We start from the raw sequence: 21,496 nt of genomic DNA, 5'->3' as shown, positions 1-21,496 counted from the left end.
ATGTGATCTGAAAAAAGTGATCAGATTAATGTCCAGAGTCCGGGTTCCTAATTATACACCCATTTTTTTTCCCAAACAGTACAGAACACTAAGCCCTGAGAATGTAGGATGAATGTCTACCACCACCTGAATGAGGGAGTCTACAGTCAGTTTGCATTCATATTCATTTGCTCAGAGAATTTGAGTAATTTTCTCATGTTTTCTCAGTTAAATATGAACAGGGCTAACAACGATTCATTTGCAAAGTGCCCAGGGTAAGAAGATCTCAAATTTGAAAAGCTTTAAAAAATATAACTGAGAATAGCATGGCATAAGGTTTCTCAGAAACCTTTATAGTCTTTAATCTAAGAGAACAAATACATCTAACTGAGGTCTGTTGAATAATGAAAAATAAAAATTCTGTTTTGGAAATCCAAAATACATTCAGAGAAAATTATCAGGTAGCAAATTTCATGCAAACAATTTCATTTTATTAGAACCCTTTGAGTATATATTGTACTCCTTTCTAAGTTCAAAGAGTTTAGTTCAATTATTTTTTACAAAATCCAACATATAATCATCCAGTAAAGTCTACTGGGTAGTAAATGAATCATTGAATAATACTTTTCTATGCAGGTTTGCAGATGTGTTTATTTCTAACATGCAATTTCACCAATTAAAAACATATCCGTTTCCTGCCTGAGTGGCATTTTGACCTCTTGGGGGATCATTCTAGAATTCCTATTCCTTCCCAGGCACTGCTTCCTAATGGTAGTTGGGAGCCCTGTGAATTCTGATACTGGCTCTTCCTTCATGTCACACATGAGGGGGTCTTGGGTTAGTGCATTAGGCAGTGGGCCTCACGTTGGGGTCCTTAGACTAACTCTATCCTTGGGAGAACTGTGAAAATGTACTTTCTGAAGCTCTACCTACTACCCACAGAATTAGACTATCTATGAGTGATTCCCAAATCAGTATGTTTTTCAAGTACCCTAAGTGAAGTAAGAGCTCATTAACATTTATGAGATAGCCAGGTGTGGTAGCTCACACCTGTAATCCCAGCATTTCGGAAGGCTGAGGTGAATGAATCACTTGAGCCAAGGAGTTCAAGACCAGCCTAAGAAACTGGCAAAACCCTGTGTCTGCAAAAAATTAAAAAATTAGCAAGTGTGAGGCTGGGTGCGGTGGGTCACGCCTGTAATCCCAGCACTTTGGGAGGCTGAGGCGGGTGTATCACAAGGTCAGGAGTTCAAGATCAGCCTGGCCAAGAAAGTGAAACCCTGTCTCTACTAAAAATACAAAAATTAGCTGGGCGTGGTGGTGCACGCCTATAATCCCAGCTACTTGGGAGGCTGAGGTAGAGAATTGTTTGAACCTGGGAGGTGGAGGTTGCAATGCGCTGAGATCGTGCCACTGCACTCCAGCCTGGGCAGCAGAGCAAGACTCCATCTTAAATAAATAAATAAATAAATAAGCGAGCATGGTGGTGCACACCTGTAGCCCCAGCTACTCAGGAGGCTGAGGTGGGAGGATTGCTTGAGCTTGGGAGATTGAGGCTGCAGTGAGATCTGATCACACCATTGCATTCCAGCCTGGATGACAGAGCAAGACTTTCCCCCCTCACCCGGAAGAACCTAACAACAACAACAACAAAATAAACAAAAAACGTGTATGAATCACTGGTCTGAAATAAGACAATCCACATTTTCAGGCATGGAATTCCCCTGTATGTTGTGTAATTTGGCTCACGTGCCCACAACCCTGGGCCACCACATATAGTGCGGCTATTATTCTACCTAACATTGCTCTCTGCATCTGGGGGCCATTTCACATTACTTTTGTATCAGCTGTTGGGGCAGAGGTCACCACTTTACTCTTCATTTTATCAGCAGTCATTTCTCTTACCTATTGCCTTGGTTTCCATGCACTGTTTAGTATCACTGACTATTTATTGTATTATGTTGCATGTATTTATAGGCTTTTAGGTTATTGTTTTTAGTTGTATAACATGTCAGTATATTTTGTCTCTCCAACCGGATTTAAACTCCTTGAAGACAGAGAATGACTTTGTTTCTTTAATATTCTGGAACAGTTCCTTGCTCGGGACTCTGAGGCCAGCAGGTGTTCATTAATGCATTTTAACAGACTGGTTTTCTGCATACACACGTTCAGTTTTAGAAGAACACTCTGAAAATGTGGTGCCTGGGTGTCCAGATATAGATTACCTAATGAGATACGGGAATACAGCACTGGGTGCATGGTTCCTTCAGCACTTTGTGTGAGGGAAAGGACCATTTTGTCAGAGCCTCACTAGCATCCATAGGGATTTGTGATTAATTAAAAATGTTAGTGATCATCAGTGCCTGAGAGTCAGGGGAGATGAATACTCAGCATCTGCTCCAATAATAACTTAAATACCCCCAATTTTTGTCTATATTCTAAGCACCTGAATATCTATTTATTCTAGGAGCATCTTAAAATGATAGATGACATTTCACTTAAGCCAATGAGCATTTCCTAAAATCTCAGGAACAGATTTTTCTAGAAAAATCTTTACACTTTTTTTAAAGATGGTAGACTTTGCATGTTTATGTATGTGTGTGCACAGTGTATATACAAATGTGTAGACAGTTAGAGAGGTTACCTGATTTTTAACTCTCTATAGAGAGAGCATACTCCAGGAACATGTGCTAATTGGTGCACAGAATTTAGTCACAACTATAAAAATTAAATCCAGCCCAAGACGTAAAGTTTTATATCTTTGTGGTAACTGTCCCTCAGTGATCAGTAAGTTAGTGAGTGTGCCTGTGTTGATAAGTCTGTTTTAGGCCAGGAATGGTGGCTGATGCCTGTAATCCCAGTGCGTTGAGAGACAGAGGTGGGGAGATCCCTTGAGCCCAGGAGTTCAAGACCAGCCTAGGTAACATAGCTAGACCTTGTCTCTATAAAAATAAAATTAAATAAAATTAGCTTGATGTGGTGATGTGCTCCTGTATTCCTAGCTACTGGAGAGGCTGAGGCAGGAGATCACTGGAGCCCAGGTGTTGGAGGTTGCAATGAGCTATGATTGTGCCACTGCACTTTAGCCTGGGTGACAGAACATTATCTCATTGAACGAAAGAAGGAAAGACAGAGAGAGGGAGGGAGGGAAGAAGGGAGGAAGGTGGGGTGGGGAGAGAGAGAGAAAGAAAGAAAAAGAAAATAAGGAAGGAAGGAAGGAAGGAAGGAAGGAAGGAAGGAAGGAAGGAAGGAAGGAAGGAAGGAAGGAAGGAAGGAAGGGAGGGAGGAAAGAGAATCTGTTCTAACTTTGAGCTTAAGTGAAATTTTACCAAAGTAAACCATTAGAGCCAATATAAGATGTTTCACTACACTTGTTTATAGAAATGATCCGTATGCAAAGACATGGATCTGAAGTTTCTTTTAGAACTAAGGCAGGAATGTACTTTGGTTCCTCCGAGAAACTGGCACACTTATTCCTTTTTGAAAACAGGAACTGCATAATTGACAGTGTCTGCCTTTCTGTTTGGCTGCCAAAAACCTTAGAACCAAATTTAAAGCTCAGCTATGCCAATTATGTGGAGATTTAGCAGCTGAATATCTATGTTATTTTATCAAGTTATCTTGACATTCTGCTCATTATTTTTCAGATGCCCTCTACCTGAGATCTTTCATGGAAAAATGTGGAATGAATACATTAGCAAAATAAATAAGATAGGGTTGTTTCTTTGTGATTTAGGAGGGGTAAAGATATTGGCTGTCACAGAACCTCAATTCTCACCCACTAAATAAGAACAATAACACTTTCCTACTTCCTTCACAGGATGGGTGTGAGGATTAATTTAGGCCAGGTCAATTATAAGAAACGATTCAGAAGGAATTTTTTGCAGAGAAGGTCCCAGCTTTAAAGCTGAAGCTACATTTACTCTAAGGATTTGGAGAGGTCACTAAGGTGTGTGGGGCAGGCCAAGGAAGACTGGAGGAGAGAGTGGATTCTAGAAGACAATCAATCCAACTGGGTGAATGGAGGACTAAGGTGAGCTCATTGTCCAGGACCAATGGATCAATATTAGTGGGTGGAGTAATTGTATTCATAGTATACTAGCCCCTTTATGCCATACTTGTGCTGAGGCCCTGGTTAGAGAAAGTATAAAAATTAGAAGACCTGTTTCACTAGAATCTCTATAAGATGCCGAGAACATAAGGCAACGCTTCTGTAACCAAATAATAGTGCAAAGCATAAATCTACCCTTGGTGCCTCCATTTCCTCACCCCCCATTTATTCTTCAAAATACTCCAATCTTCTTAAGGTGATCAGCCAAATTATCTTCAGATAATAGAAATGGCTTTGAATAAAGTTCAGTGGTGACCTCAGAATAGCGAAGTCCGGGGTTTCATCTTACAGGTCTCTCTGAAATATGACAGTGCACATCATCTTATCTACAAAGTGTTCCTGTCTGGAGTTACAGGACCCCATCCCTCTCTCTGACCATTTTTCTCCCCTTTGCTGCTGGTTCCTCTGCTGCAATCACTTTCCAACACTCACTGAACTGGGGTCAGCCCTTAGACCTGGTCTCATTTCCCTCTGTACACTTTAGGATTCTGGGTATCTTGTTTGACAAGTTATACATACTAATAATAGTCAGCATAACAATGCATGTTCATCACTTATTTTTAAAAATAGAACATATTCACATCTATCTGACTGAATTTGCATTTTGAAATGACTCCTTGAATCAGACAGAAAAGGAACTAGCATGTGGAGAATTGTATCTAAGTCTAGCTATACCCCTCAGCCTTTTCAGACACACAGATGATATCATTTATGCAGGAAAAAAATTGAGAGCTACCTATCCCCTCCATTCCTAGCGAATCTACCATCTAATCCCAGTGACCCTAAAACTGTATCTTTATCCCAGAAATTTCTCCTGACTTCTAGGCTGACACTGAACAGGATCATGATACTTGAATGTCCCTTAGGAATTCAAACTCAAATTCATTGTCTTTTCCCTCCGAATATGTTTCTTCTCTTTTGTTCATCAACCCACCAGGAGTTATTCTAGATTTATTCTCCTGTCTGCCTCACTGCGTTTGTGTCTGTTCTCATGTTGCTATAAACAAATACCTAAAGTTGGGTAATTTATAAAGAAAAGAGGTTTAATTGTCTCACAGTTCTGCAGGCTGTACAGGAAGTGTGGTGCCAACATTTGCTTCTGGGGAGGCCTCAGGAAGCTTCCAGTTATGGCAGAAGGCAAAGGGAGATCTGGCACATCACACTGCAAGAGCAGGAACAAGAGGGGGTGGGGAAGGTCCCAGAACTTACTAAGGGAGAACTTACTCATTACCAAGGGGATGGTGCTAAACCATTCATGAGGGAATCTGCCCATGATCCAATCAGCTCCCACCAGGCCCCACCTCCAACACTGGGCATCACATTTCAGGATGAGATTTGGAGAGGACAAACATTCAAACCATATCACCCACATTTGCATCTGGCCTCCAAATTGCCTATATTTCTGTGTCATGCTTTACAGCTCTGTTCCTTCCTCTAAATCCATGGCCTTCGCATGTTAGTGAATATCAGAATCCCTGGGAGGGCTCGGTACAACACAGATGGTTGGGCCCCATCTCTGAGTTTCAGATTCCATGTGGATGCGCACTCTAACAAGTTCCCACACCGTGCTGAATAAGGCTGGTTGAGGGGAAAAGGGTGGGCAGTCACACTTTGGGAAACACAGACTTAACTCATTACTCTTAGTGCTTTGTTTTGTCTCTAATCCTTTCCTACTTGTCCTAGGTAATAGTCTCTTTAATTTCCTCGCCCCACCTCACGAAACTCCAGTGTTTCCTCTCTACCAGTACTGCCTGATAGAACTTTCTGTGAGGACGGAAATATTCACATGCACTGTCCAACACAGCTGCCACTAGCCACATGTAGGTACTGAACACTTCAAATGTGGCTGCTGCCCTCAAGGAACTGAATTCTCAATTATTAAATAGTTATTTAATTTTCAATGTGGCTAGTGGCTACTGTATTGGATGTTGCAACTCTATATTGTTGTCAGACCCTTCCAGGACGAGAGTCTATTCACATTTCTTCTTTATTTAAAATGTCCTGATGGTGCCACATCGTCTACAGATTAAAGGTAAGGATTATAGTGTGATTCGTGTCTAGCTTTGAAATCAGGTGGACCTGAGTTCGAAACGGCTGCGATACTTAATAGCCATGTTGCTTTAGGTAAGTGAGTTAATCATTGATCTCAGTTTCCTTGTCAATGTAAATAACTTATTATAGTGATCGTAGAAAGTGATCAGTAGGCAGGATCTGTAAATCATAATGAGAAGCTGATACATACTCACTAATAATAATGATAATGATAGTTATTGCTCCAAACTTCTTTGTAGGACATGTAAGTCCCTTCATAACTGGGGGCTTGCCTTGCTTAAAAAATTTGATTTTGATATATCTTGTGTATTAGTCTGTTTTCATGCTGCTGACAAAGACATACCTGAGACTTGACAGTATAAAAAGAAAGAGGTTTAATGGACTCACAGTTCCACATGACTGGGGAGGCCTCACAATCATGGTGGCATGTCTCATGTGGTAGCAGACAAGAGAAGAGAATAAGAGCCAAGTGAAAGGGGTTCCCACTTATCAAACCATCAGATTTCGTGAGACTTATTCACTACCACGAGAACAGTATGGGGGAAATTGCTGCCATGATTCAATTATCTCCCACTGGGTCCCTCCCACAACACCAGGGAATTATGAGAGCTACAATTCAAGATGAGATTTGGGTGGGGACACAGTCAAAAACCATATCACCTTGTCTTGTACCTTAACTTCTAGAATTCTAAATTGTTTGCATTTACCCCCAATATTATCAAATGAACGTATGCTTCTGTGCCTTTGGTAATAATGGTTCTTTGCTAGTCAACCCTGGTGAAAATTACTTACCTTTTTACATTAAGCCCATAGGGTTACTTTATCTATGAAACCCTTTACTTTCCCCTATTACATCAGATAGAGCTGAGGACCTCCTCCTTTGTGTCTACAATGCACCATTTCTATCATGGCAATTTTTATTACACTTATTTGTCCATGTGTAATTCCTTCTCCCAGACTGCATTTCTAGAAAACGGGGCCATTTTAAATATTTCAACTCTTAGGACCCAGTACATGATACATTGCAGGCTCTGAAAACCTGTCTGTTGAGTGAATGACTGACCAGGTCCTGTTAAAGGGCAGAACTCGGTAGTTTCCTGAGCAACAGAAAACCATTCAAATCTTTAGTATAAGATTTGTTCCTAATTAGCTCATAGCTTACAGTCAGCCTACTGGCTTTGCTGATCCTTAGAAGTGGAAGATGGGAATAGAGCCGCCCAAGATTCCATACAGCTCTAACACACTCAATCCTCATTGTCTTCTACATAGACTTTTAATTTTTTTTAAGTTCTACTGCATTACACTAACATGGAATATATTATTTTGGCACCAATGAAAATATTGTTTCTTGGAAGTAGGATACAGATTTAAAGTGATTACTTGTTATTTTTTGTTTGTTTTAGCTAAAGTCAATATCCCAACATTTACAGAAACTTTAAACACTGAAAATAGAAATTCAAAATCAACCCTAAAAGGCAGGAAATGGCAAAATAGAGTGTGTGATCAGGAAATATTAATAGCAAGGATCTTGGGAGGCTAAGACACTGGGCATAAGCACGGGGAAGACAAAAAGAAGTGTGAAAAGCCAGACTAAGACATATTGTGGAGGGGTTTCATTGCCATTGTTCTTAATCTAACAAAAAATAGGGAACCACAGGAATGTCAACCTGGCTATGGTGTTTTGGAGTCATCGTATCAGGAAACTTGAAGAAGATAAAGAACTTTCAACATTGAGTCCTGGAGGGACACATTGTGGCTCAGAAACTAATGTGTTTGGAGGAATTGGAAAAAGGCAGGGAGACAGATGTTGCAGTTGACAAATATTCTGGCCTTAGATACTGATTAGCTATGGGGCGAGGGAAAGATGATGAAAAATTATTCCTTTCTTCATGCCTGCATACCAAGGACTATGGTACAAATCCAACAAATACGGAAACCAAGTAGTTTGAGAGGGATAGCAAGAGTTTGGTTTTGAATATTTGACTTGGAAGTGACAATGGAACGTCTTACAAGAATGCATAGTCAGAATCTGAAAACGAAAAGAGGAAAAACCTTGAAGGCAGGATTTCAGACTGGGAATTTGAAAAGTGCAAAGAAAGAACATAAGCAGAAAACCTCGAGTCAAACATCAAGACAATCAGAGTGTTAGATTTCACCGGAACCTTAGAGGTCAGCTTGTTTCACTTTTTCATTTTATAGATGAGGACATTTAATGCCTGAGACTTCAAGGAAGGTTTAAGAAACTTATATCCTTATATTATGATTCATTCATCTATGAAAAAAGGAGAGATTTGAGCCAACTTTTTAATAGATACAAGCTGATTTTGTTTCTGTCAAGGAAATACTTCATCATTATTTTTTAAATACAGCAGGGAGAAGTGATCTTGCCTAAAAGCCATACTTTCTTGATTATCCAATGTATTTTTTTAAAATAAGACATGTTTTAGGTCCCATATTAAGAAAAAAAATTAGATATAATATGGAAATCGTGCTCAGAGATGGGGATAAAACTCAAGATCAAAACTAAATACTTTAGAAAAAGTTGGTTTCATACTTCTGTTTTCAAATACTCAGAGCTATAATCTGACAGCCCAAGACAAGAAATGAAAAAAATAATTGAAGCTGACACCCTGGGTCCTGAAAGCTAACAGAATGATGTGGTATATTTCCCACAACCAAGTCATTTAGAGGAAAGATACATTCATCTCTCTGGCTGGATATCGTAGGTTAAGAATTGGTTTACATAACAATCAGAAGATGGATGGGCAGTGCATTATGAGAAACATCTTTGTACATGATTTCCCACTCTATAGTTCCTGTCTTCTATGATGGAAACTGGAAATCCCGTTTGATTTATTTGCTTCTCTCTTTTTAGAAATGAAAAGTGCAAACAATATGTTAAAGCATAAAAAAGAAACCATAAATGTTAATAGATCTGATTATGAAAGTTAAAAATTTTTACATGGCATAAGGCTCCGTAACCCAATTTTTAAGACACCGAAAGAAAATACTATAGAAACCATAAATAGTAAATATTCTGAATATTCAACATGAGGTTATTAAAAGACAGGTAACAGAGAATTACCCTTAGAGGAAAACAACCACATAAATTGAATGGTAATTTGCAAAAGAAAAGCAAAACCTGCCAAAGGCCATAATAATCTTACTATTAATCAAAGAATTCAATACTTGTTCTCTCACTGTCACAATCTCTGCCCAGTGGTCCCAAGACAACAATATTTGCCTGTCTTTGGCAAAGATTAAGCATAATGGTAATACCCAGTGTTGGGGAAATTAGCACTTTACCGATGGGGTATAAATGTTCTTCAGAAAATTTGGCAATTTAAATCATAATCTTAACAAATGTGCAAATTCTTTGTGTGAGGGAGATTTCTAAGATGGTTCCCAGTCCCCACTCTCGCCAATCCCTAACTCAATACACACACCTGTGCAATCCCCTCCCCTTGAGTGAGGGAGAGACTGTGGATATGAAGGGATAGCACTCCTGTGATTGTGTTACAGACTACGGCAAAGGTTAAGAGAGTTTGCAAATGTAATGAAGGTGCCTAATCAGTTGACTTTGGGTTAACCAAAAGGAAGATTATCCTCAATGGGTCTGGTCTAACCAAATGAGCTCTTTAAAAAAGAGTTTGGAGGCAAGTGACAGGAAGCAGGAACAGATGCTGTCCGTTGGCCTTGGAGACACACACTGTCCTATTGTGGCAATGGCTACATGGCAGAGAATGGCGACTGAGCTCTAGGAGCTGACAGTTCTATCACCACAGGGACCTGCATTCTACCAGCCACAGGGAGCTTGGGAAGGACCCTGTGCCCAGATGAGACTGCAGTCTTGGCTGACACCTTGAATGCAGCCTTGTGAGACACAGAGTGGAAAACCCAGCCAAGTCCTGCCTAGATCCCTGACCCACAGAAACTGTGAGGTCACAAACATGTGCTGTTTTCAGCTGCTGAGTCTGTGGTAATTTGTTTTACAGCAATCAAAAACTAATAAATTTTTTATTAAATAACTTAGCCCAATCTTGAGAATTTATCCTGAGGTATTAATCAGATACCCAAATAAAAAAATATATGTATAAGGATGTTTATTTTAGAATCATTTACTGATAAAAGACTAGAAACAACCTAAAACTCCAGTCATAGTAGACTGATTCAACACATTCTGGTATATCATATATTATGTGGAAAGATTTAAACCAAAGTGGCAACTGATTATATGGATAGTAAGATGGTAAAGAATGTGCTTTTCCATACTTCTTGTTTTTATTTTCTTTGATAAATATCTATTGGTTTTTAAAACAGCCTCATTGATGCATAATTTAATGCCATAATATCCACTTGTTTTAAGCACATGATTCAATGATTTTGAAAAAATTTATTCAGTGGCACAACCAATGTCATAATCCGATTTGAGAATACTCTATCACTCCAAAATCCCTCATGCCTGTTTGCAGTCAATTCTCACTTCCATCCCGTTTCAGACAGCCACTGATCTGCTTTCTGTTTCTGGGGTTTTACCTTTTTTAGAATTTTCGTGTAATGGGAGTAATACAATAGGGAGTCTTTGTGTATGGTTTCTTTTATTAACCAGATTTTTAAGGTTCATTTTATTGTTGTATCTATCAGTTGTTATTCCTTCGTATTGCTGAATAGTATTCAATTGTATAAATATACTATACTTTGTTTATGCATTCACCAGTTGATAGGCATTTGTTTTTTTTGTTTTTTTTTTTAGTATTTGGCTATTATGAATAATTCTGCTAGAAATATTTGTGGATAAAACTTTGTATGGATATATTTCATTTCTCTTGAGAAGATACTTAGGAATGGAATTACTGGGTCATACATTAATATTATTAATATTTAACTTAAAAAAAACCCCACAAAACTGTTTTCTACAGTGACTGTACCATTTTACTTCATCACTAGCAATGGATAAGAGTTCTAGTTTCTTCACATTCATACCAACACCTGGTATTGTCAGTCTTTTTTATTGCAGTCATTATAGTGGGTGTGTGCTTTTAATTTACATTTCTCTAATTACTAAAGATGTTTAGTATCTTTTCATGAGCTTGTGAGCAATTTCTGTGTAGGTGGTTTTTTTTTTTTTTTTTTTGGTGAAATGTCTGTTCAGAACTTTTATCATTTTTATTGAATTGTTTGATATATTATTGAGTTATAAGAGTTATTAATGTATTCCGGATACAAGTCCTTTATTAGATATGTTATTTTCAAATATTTTATTTCAGTCTATGGTTTTCTTTATTTTTCTAAAGTTGGCATTTGAAAAGTAGAATTTTTAAATTTTTATGAAGTTCAATTTCCAATTATATTATTTAATGAGTCACACTTTTGGCATCCAATCAAATAAAATTTTGCCTAAATTAAGGTCAGAAAGATTTTCTTCTGTTGTATTCTAAAATTTTATAGTTTTAGCTCTTACATTTAGGTCTATGTTCTATTTTGGAGTAGTTTTTGTGTCTAATATAAGCCAAGGATTTATGATCATTTTTTTCTCATGAATATCAATTGTTTTAGCATCATTTGTTGAAACCACTCTCCTTTTCCATCGAATTGTCTTGGTCCCTTTGTCAAAACTCAATTGACCATAAAGGTGAGAGTTTATTTCTGGACTCATATTCTGTTCCTTTGATTTATTTGCCTGTCTTTATTACTCCAATATTATTACACTCTTGATTACTGTAGCTTTATGGTTGGTATCAAAATTAGTCAGTGTGATATGAACAGGAGGTACTAGGTAGAAAAAGGTGGAGTCCCTGGTGAGGGCTCCACCCTCAAGCCTGGACCTGTGACCTAAAGTGAGAATGTGCATTTCTGTTTTCCCACTTGAATACTGCCTTTTCCAAAACCACCAAGGCCTGCCCTACTCCCCATCCTGCACCCATAAAAACCCTAGGCTACTGGCAGAGGGGCAGAGCAGTGCAGCAGAGAAGAGAAGCAGCAGCTTGACGTCAGTGAGAAGCAGCTTGATTTCAGAGGGACAGCTTGATGGTGGGATCTCAGAGAAGAGTTTGTCTGGGGATATTCCCAGCTGAACTCCAGGGGAAGACCACCTTTCCACTCTATTCCCTTTCCAGCTCCCCATCCCACTGAGAGCCACTTTTATTGGCAGTAAAATCCTCTGCATTTACCATCTTCAATTCGTTCATGCAACCTGATTCCTCCTGGATGCCGGACAAGGTCCCAGGTGTGGGTGCAAGAGGCTGTCACACTGACCCTCCACTGAGCTGTCCAATACTTACACCATCCACGGGTGGAAAAACTAAAAGAGCACACTGTGACGCATGCCCTCTGGGGCTCCAGGGGTCATGGGCAACTCCTAGACACTGCCACGGGACCACATGGAGTTCTGCTCCTGCTGGTTGCCCAGAAGCACTCATCCTAGCCTCTGCACCCACTCACCTGCGTGCTTCCCCTCCCATGAGGGGTTGAGACCTGTGGGCTGAGTAAACAAGCCAATCCCTTCACAAGTCTCATGAAGGGATCAAGGGAATGATCTCATTTCAAATGTACATTCACCAAATTTGTATTTCTTATTCAAACCTGTTTAGGCTATTCTAAGTATTTTCCATTGCCATATACTTTTTTTTTTTTTTTTTTGATCAGCTTGTCCATGTCTATGAAAAAATGCTCCTGGAATTTTCATATGGATTGAGTTTCAGCTATAGATCAATCTGGGGAGAACTGTCATATTAACAATACTGTTTTTCAATCAATGAGCATGGTACATCTCCTTTCATTTAGATCTTTAAATTTCTCACAGTGATGTTTTATGATTTTTAGTGTGTAGCTCTACCTCAGGTTAATGCTAACATAATTCCAGTAAAATACAGCAACTTTAATATAGTTCCATTTCTTTCCTCTTCTTTGAGTTATTAGTGTCATAAATAAAACATACATATCCATAAATCTAACTCTGTGTGTATGTATAACATACTTAACAATAAAACTTTACAATAACGTTTAAAATGTCTATTTTCAAAAGGAAATTAAGTGGAAAAGGGAGTCTTTCAATCTACCTACATTTTACCACTTCCAGTGCTTTTCATTCCTCCCCATGAATTTTAGTTTCTATCTGGGTATGTTTTATTAAGCCTAAGGTGCTGGGAATATTTTATTAAGCCTAAACTGCTTCCTTTAGTGATGCTTCTAGGTCGAATCTTCTAGTAATGCATTTTTTCAGTTTTTGTTTACTTGGAAATATGTTTATTTTGCTTTTATTTTTTGGGGAATAGTTTCAATGGACACAGAATTCTTGGTTGAAAGTTAAAAATATTCAGCATGGCCGGGCACGGTGGCTCATCCTGTAATCCCAGCACTTTGGGAGGTCAAGGTGGGCAGATCACGAGGTCAGGAGCTCCAGACCACCCTGGCTAACACGGTGAAACCCCATCTCTACTAAAAATACAAAACATTAGCTGGGCGTGGTGGCAGCGCCTGTAGTCCCAGCTACTCAGGAGGCTGAGGCAGGAGAATGGCATGAACCTGGGAGGCGGAGCTTGCAGTGAGAGGAGATTGCTCTACTGCACTCCAGCCTGGGTGACAGAGCAAGACTCAGTCTCAAAAAAAAAAAAAAAAAAAAAAAAAGGAAAAAGAAATCAGCACTTGAATATGCCATTTTACTGCTTCTTGGTCTTCACTGTTTATAGTGATAAGTCAGCTATTAAGTCAGCAGGAGCAGAACTCCATGTGGCAGTGTCTAGGAGTTGCCCATGACCCCTGGAGCCCCAGAGGGCATGCGTCACAGTGTGCTCTTTTAGTTTTGCCACCCGTGGATGGCTTAAGTATTGGACAGCTCAGTGGAGGGTCAGTGTGACAGCCTCTTGCACCCACACCTGGGACCTTGTCCAGCATTCAGGAGGAATCAGGTTGCATGAACGAATTGAAGATGGTAAATGCAGAGGATTTTATTGCCAATGAAAGTCATATTTTTTTCCATACCTGATGAGTCATTTTTTCTCTTACTTTTTTCAAGATTTTCTCTTTGTATTTGTATTTCAGTCATTGATTTAGATGTGAATTCTGATATGCTTATCCTATTTTGAGTTTGTGGAGCTTTTAATATTTGTAGACAGCCTTTCATCAAATTTTGGAGGATTTTAGCTATTATTTTTTCACATAAATGATTTTCCCCTTCCTCTCTCTTTTTTACTTCTGGGACCCTTATTTCACATATGTTGGTAGGCTTAACATTGCCCCACATGCCTCTGATGCTATGCTTATTCAAAAAAAGGTCTGTACTTTTCAAATTGAGATGTTTCTACTGAACTATATTTCAATTTACTGCTTCTTTCGTCCCTAATCTCAAATTTGCTGTTGATACAACAAGCAAAATCTTCATATTGAAAATAGTTTTCAACTCTGGAATTTCTATTTGGTTCTTTTTCACTTCCAATATTTGGGTTCTATTTCTCTGTAAAGATTATTTATTGAATCATAGACATCATGCATTTTGTTAATTATTTGTTTGCCAAATACATCATCTAGATCTACTCTGAGTCAATTTCTTTTTTTCTTTTTATTTCTTTATTTCTTTTCTTTATTTCTTTTTTTTTCTTTTTTCTTTTTTTTGAGACAGAGTTTCACTCTTGTTGCCCAGGCTGGAGTGCAATGGCACAATCTCAGTTCACTATAACCTCCACCTCCCAGATTCAAGTGATTCTCCTGCCTCAGCCTCTCGAGTAGCTGGGATGACAGGTGCACGCCACCACGCTGGGCTAATTTTGTATTTTTAGTAGAGACAGGGTTTCTCCATATTGGTCAGGCTGGTCTCGAAATCCTCACCTCAGGTGATCCACTCGCCTTGGCCTCCCAAAGTGCTGGGATTACAGCCTTGAGCCGCTGTGCCCGGCTGCTACTCTGAGTCAATTTCTATTGATTACTTTTTTTCCTAAGTATGGATCATACTTTCCTAATTATTTGCATGCTTAGTAATTGTTTTGCCCAAAAAGGGAAATTTTAGATAATATATTATGTCAACTCTGAATTCTGATTAATTTTTCTGAAGAGGAATACACCAACCTTTGTTGCTGTCCTCACCGACATCAACTCAGAGCGCCACTACTGCGCTGCTTGACCTTCTGGGAGCCGGTGGAGCCTTCACAGCAGGAAACAATGGGTGCTCAGGATACCACAGAAAGGGAGGAAGAGAAGGATGAGGGAGGCCAGACGCACCTGTCGCCCACAGAGCCTGCCCCATATGCCCAGATGTTTGCCCCAAAGACGCTGGTGCTGGTGTAGCGACTTGACCACACAGGTGTTCAGGAACGGCCTCTGCCTCATCTATGCCATCCACATGGAGGGCCTGAATGTGTTCCCAGGGAATGTAATTAGGAACCTGCTGACATGCACTGTGCCCCTGGCTGGGGGCTCGCAGAGGACGATCTCTTTGGGGGCTGGTGATTGGCAGGTCATCCAGACTCCACTGGCCGACTCACTGCCCATCAGCAGCTGCAGCGTGGCTCTGCTCTTCTGCCAGCTGGACATCACCAATGTGCTGTCTTTGTCCTGTGTCGCCCTCACAGAGCACAAGGTTCTCTTCCTGTCCCCTAGCTACCAGCAGCTAGCTGATGCCTGCAGGGGCCTCCTAGCATTGCTGTTTCCTCTCAGATACAGCTTCACCTATGTGCCCATCCTGCCGGCCCAGCTGCTGGAGGTCCTCAGCACACCCATGCGCTTCATCATCGGGGTCAACGCGGCCCTCTAGGCAGAGACCAGGAGCTGCTAGATGTGATCGTTGCTGATCTGGATGGAGGGACAGTGACCATCCCTGAGTGTGTGCACATTCCACCCTTGCTAGAGCCACCGCAGAGTCAGACGCACAGTGTTCTGAGCATGGTCCTGGACCTGGAGCTGGAGTTGGTTGACCTTGCCTTCCCTCCACCCACGACGTCCCCCTCCTCCCTGAAGATGCAGGACAAAGAGCTGTATGCCATCTTCCGGCAGCTCTTCGATCGGCTGCTGCAGGGCTATCTCTGGTGCCTGCACGTCATGCACATTCACCCGGAGCCTGTCGTCCACTTCCATAAGGCAGCCTTCCTGGGCCAGTGTGGGCTGGTGGAGGACGATTTCCTGATGAAGGTGCTGGAAGGCATGGCCTTTGCTCTCTTCATATTGGAGCGTGGGGTCCCGTACTGCCCCACGGAACTGTTTGATGAGCTGGTGGTCCACGAGGTGGCATGCAGGCGGGCGGATGAGAACCACCCCCAGTGTGTCCTGCGTCACATCCAGGAACTGGCAGAGCAGCTCTACAAGAACGAGAACCTGTACCCAGACTTGGCGATGCACAAGGTACAGAGGCGGGTGAGAGCAGCCATCTGCGATGGGCGCTCCAGCCCTTCCCCTAGCTGGATGAGGGCACCATGCAGCGGATCGTGGACCAGGCTACTGCCAAGATGCAAGGGGCACACCTAGCCATGAAGGCTGAAAGGAGGACCACAGGGCCCTCAGGGCCCCGCATGACTGCCATACTGGATCGGTGCAGTAGGCTGCAGGTCAACAGCGCTGGCCGGCCGGAGGTTGTGGGCAATTGCATCTCCCATGAGTTTGAGGGGAAGATGCTTGAGGCCAAGAAGCTGCTCCCAGCCGTGCTGAGGGCCCTGAAGAGGCGAGTTGCCCGCCACTGCCTTGCCCAGGAGCTGCACCTGTATGTGCAGCAGAACTGGGCGGTCCTGGATAACCAGCAGTTTGACTTTGTCATCCATATGATGAACTGCTGCCTGCAGGACTGCACTTCTCTGGATGAGCATGACATCTTGGCTGCTCTGCTGCCTCTGGTCACGAAGCTGGAAGCTGAGCCGGAGGGGTGAGGCAGTTCTCTTACAGCTGTGTGCAGGAGCACGTGGTGTGGAGCATGCCAGAATTCTGGGAGGCCATGTTCTATTGGGACACGCAGACTCAAATCTGGGCCCTCTATCTGGAGCCAACCAAGGACCAGGCCCCGGCCCAGGAGGTTGGGGAGGCACCTTCCCAGGAGGACGAGCAAGCACTCTGCCCTAGACGTGGCTTCTGAGCAGTGGTGCCTGTGGCCATCCTTGAGCGGTGAGAAGCAGCAGGAACTGATGCAGAAAGAGGAGAGCATGGTGTTCAGCCAGGCCATCCACTATGCCAACCGCATGAGCTACCTCCTGCTGCCCCTGGACAGCAGCAAGAGCCTCCTGCTTCAGGAGCTCCCAGGCTGGGAGACCTAGAGAGCGCCAGCAACAGCCTGGTCCCCAACAGCATGGCTGGCAGTGTGGCTAAGAGCTATGACACGGGGAGCGGCTTTGAGGACACAGAGACCTGCAATGTAGCTGGGGCTGTGTTCTGCTTCATCAATCGCTTTGTGAACAAGGTTTGCACAGAGAGTGGGGTCACCAGTGACCACCTCAAGGGGCTGCATGTCATGGTGCCAGACATCATCCAGATGCACATCGAGACTCTGAAGGCTGTGCAGCGGGAGAACTGGAGGCTGATGCCCACCCAGAAACCAAAGCTACTGAGGCCGCGCCTGCTGTCTGGTGAGGAGTGTGTGCTGGACGGCCTGCGCATCTACCTGCTACCGGATGGGCATGAGGAGGGTGCCGGGGGCAGTGCAGGGGGGCCAGCACTGCTCCCAGCTGAGGGCACCGTCTTCCTCATCACGTACCACGTCATCTTCACAGGGATGCTCACAGACCCCCTGGTGGGGGAGCAGGTGGTGTTCCGCTCCTTCCCGGTGGCCGCGCTGACCAAGGAGATGTGTATCAGCGTCCAGACCCCTGTGGACCAGCTCTTGCAGGACGGGCTGCAGCTGCGCTCCTGCACATTCCAGCTGCTGAAAATGGCCTTTGATGACAAGGTGGGGTCTGACAGTGTCAAGCCCTTCTGCAAGCAGCTGCATAAGCTGCGGTACACGATGGATGTCAGGGCCACCTTCTCCTTCACCCTGGGCTCTGCCTACACACTGGGCAGGCCACCCCGTGTCACCAAGAACAAGGGTCTTTCCCTCAGAACGCTGTCCCGGAACCTGGTTAAAAACGCCAAGAAGACCATTGGGCGGCAGCATGTCGCTCGCAAGAAGTACAACCCCCCAAGCTAGGAGCGCTGGGGCCAGCCTCCTGAGGACCAGGAGGATGAGATCTCAGTGTCTGAGGAGCTGGAGCCCAGCACGCTGACCCCGTCCTCAGCCCTGAAGCCCTCAGACCGCATGACCATGAGCAGCCTCCTGGTGGAAAGGACTTGCCGTGATTACCAGTACCTCGGCCTGGGCACCCTGAGCAGCCGCCTGAGCTGGGTCAAGTCTGAATCCTTCTGCATTTCTCCGGTCAACCGCATGTATACCACCTACTGCAGCTACCCGGGGCTGCTGATCGCGCCCCAGAGTGTCCAGGACAACGCCCTGCAGCATGTGTCCCACTGCTACTGCCAGAACTGCTTCCCCGGGGTCTGCTGGGGCAGCGGGCGGTCCAAGGCAGTACTGCTGCGTTCTGGGAGCCTGCATGGCATAGGTGTCGTCGGCCTCTTTAAGGCCCAGAACGCACCTTCTCCAGGCCAGTTCCAGGCGGACTCGAGTAGCGTGGAGCAGAAGAAGTACCTGCAGGCTGTGGTCAGCTCCATGCCCCGCTACTCCGGTGCATCCCAACGCAACACATTTAGCGGCTTCTCCTCAGCCTACATGGGCAGCCACATTCCCAGCCCCAGAGCCAGGGTCACCACACTGTCCAACCCCATGGCAGCCTCAGCCTCCAGACTGACTGCACCCCGAGGTAAGTGGGGGCAGTGTCGGGATTAGTGGGCGCAGCAGTGGGCTTGGTGCCAATGTGGGCACCTGGCTAGCTGGCAGAGACGTGCTGGCCCCACCCCAGGCCAACGGCTGCCCCTTGCCCCCCAACCAGGACTTCCTGTGGCTGCAGCGAGCAGACCTCTACATCCTCGGGGACAAAGTCCAACTCAAGAGTGTGAGGCCAGATCCCCTGCAGCAGTGGGAGCTGGTGCCCATTGAGGTATTCCAGGAGCGGCAGGTGAAGGCTAGCTTCAAGAAGCTGCTGAAGGCATGTGTCCCAGGCTGCTCTGCTGCTGAGCCCAGCCTAGCCTCCTTCCTGCCCTTGCTGGAGGGCTGGAGTGGCTGATTCAGATCCACAAGCTGCTGCAGGTGTTGGTGCTGGTGGGGAGCTCCTGTACTCAAGCTCCTCTGTGCTGATGGGCCTGGAGGATGGCTGGGCCATCACCACGCAGGTGGTATCCTTGGTGCAGCTGCTGTCAGACCCCTTCTACCGCATGCTGGAGGGGTTCTGCCTGCTGGTGGAGAAGGAGTGGCTGTCCTTCAGTCATCGCTTCAGCCACTGGAGAGACCACATTCTGGCTGGACAGAGCAGCAGCTTCACACCATCTTCCTGTAGTTCCTGGACTGCCTACACCAGGTCCACCTGCAGTTCCCCATGGAGTTTGAGTTCAGCCAGTTCTACCTCAAGTTCCTGGGCTACCACCATGTGTCTCGCTGTTTCCGGACCTTCCTGCTGGACTCTGACTATGAGCACATTGAGCTGGGGCTGCTGTAAGAGAAGGGGCAGCGCAGGGGCCAGCTGCCTTGCAGGTCTGTGTGTGGACCGGATGAGCAAGAGGACACCCATGTTCCACAATTACATGCATGCACCCTAGGACACAGAGGTCCTGCGGACCTACAGCAACGTGTCCAATCTGAAGGTGTAGGACTTCTACACTGAGGAGATGCTGGCCGAGGGCCCTCCCTATAACCAGAAACTGGCCCAGGGGCCCCCTGAGCCCCAAAGGAAGAATGGTCTGAGGGAGGCACTCCCCAGAGCAGGCGCAGTATGGTGTGGCCTGCTACCACAGCTGCCCCGGAGCCCAGCCTGACGCCATCTCACGCCTGCTGGAGGAGCTGCAGAGGCTGGAGACAGAGCTGGGCTGACCCGCTGAGCGCTGGAAGGACACCTGGGAACGGATGAGGCTGCACAGTGCCTTGAAGCCCGGCCAGATGGACGTGGCACCCCTAGCTGCCTCCTAGCGTCCCCTGCACCCCACCACCGCTGCTCGCTGGTTATGTACCAGCAGGAGGAACCCCTGGGCTCCACCCTGAGCCTCAGCCTGGAGAGGGACCAGAGAAGTGGCTCGACCGCATCTGGCTCCCACCAGGCTGCCCACTGCAGCACCAGCACCCTGTACAGCCAGTTCCAGACAGCTGAGAGTGAGAACAGGTCCTATGAGGGCACTCTGTACAAGAAGGAGGCCTTCATGAAGCCTTGGAAGGCCCGCTGGTTCATGTTGGACAAGACCAAGCACCAGCTGCGCTACTACGGCCACCGTGTGGACACTGAGTGCAAGGGTGTCATGGACCTGGTGGAGGTGGAGGTGGAGGCTGTGGCACCTGGCACGTCCACCATGGCGCCCCTAAGAGCGTGGATGAGAAGGCCTTCTTTGACGTGAAGACAACACGTCTCGTTTACAACTTTTGTGCCCAGGACGTGCCCTCGGTCCAGCAGTGGGTGGACCGGATCCAGAGCCGCCTGTCGGAGGCCTGAGCCTCCCGGACTTGCCTGGCTGCTCTGCTTCCAGTCGTTACCGACCACTAGGGGTGGGTAGGGCCGCCCTGGCCCTGTTTACAGCCCCGGCCCGGCGCTCGGCAGTATTGAGGCCCCGAGCCCCCAGCACTTGTGTGTACAGGCCCGGTCCCTGCCCCGCCCCGCCCTGCCCGGCCGGCCCTAACTTATTTTGGCGTCACAGCTGAGCACCGTGCGTGCGGGGAGGTGGCCAAGGTACAGCCCACAATGGGCCTGTAAATAGCCCAGCCAGCCGGCTGCAGGCGAGTTGTTTCTAGAACCAGAGTCTATATAAAGAGAGAACTACCGCAAAATAAAATAAAATAAAATAAGAATAAATATCTCAATTTATCACCTTTCATCAATTTTCGACAATTTTGTCCAACTTTATATGTTATTATTTTTTTAACCTGAGAGGATTTGCTAATCTCTTAATACCACCGTGGCTAAAAGTTCAAGTCATTTATTATTTATATAGTAAGTCATAACATTGGATTTTAGGGCTACTGGAAGAGTTCAATGCTAAATGCTCTTTTGGGTATGTAAGGCCTCAATCACAGAGTCACAGGCAGTTGCTTATCCTTCCACTGACACTCTCTTTATTTTTCTTTATTTGTAGTAATTTTGTTTATTTGTATACATGGCTGTCTTGGTTGGTTCACCATGGTTCTTTACGATGCTAGGAATAGACATAATGCACAAAATGTGGCTTCTAGCTTCATCTCTGCTCTATGAAGCAAAGCTTCAGCCAACCAGGTTGACTACTGCATTTTAATTGATTATTGTTATGTAGGGCATG

The 21,496-nt window shown here is 44.6% G+C and overlaps 1 protein-coding gene and 1 pseudogene across 2 annotated transcripts in view; one reads left to right on the top strand and one right to left on the bottom strand.

Moving 5' to 3' along the window:
* The window catches only part of LOC112629773, a 46,457-nt pseudogene extending 25,778 nt beyond the window's left edge, over positions 1-20,679 (top strand). The window contains exon 3 of the transcript XR_003120752.1: positions 15,189-20,679. The product of XR_003120752.1 is annotated as a myotubularin-related protein 5-like (transcript). The remainder of the gene's footprint in view (positions 1-15,188) is intronic.
* XKR4 (XK related 4) overlaps positions 1-21,496 on the bottom strand; it is a 404,304-nt gene that overhangs the window by 43,860 nt on the left and 338,948 nt on the right. The window lies entirely within an intron of this gene.

Source organism: Theropithecus gelada, chromosome 8 (assembly GCF_003255815.1).
Source record: "Theropithecus gelada isolate Dixy chromosome 8, Tgel_1.0, whole genome shotgun sequence".
Classification (NCBI taxonomy): domain Eukaryota; kingdom Metazoa; phylum Chordata; class Mammalia; order Primates; family Cercopithecidae; genus Theropithecus; species Theropithecus gelada.
Note: the sequence above shows the minus strand (reverse complement) of the source record. Positions and strands in the feature narration are given on the sequence as shown.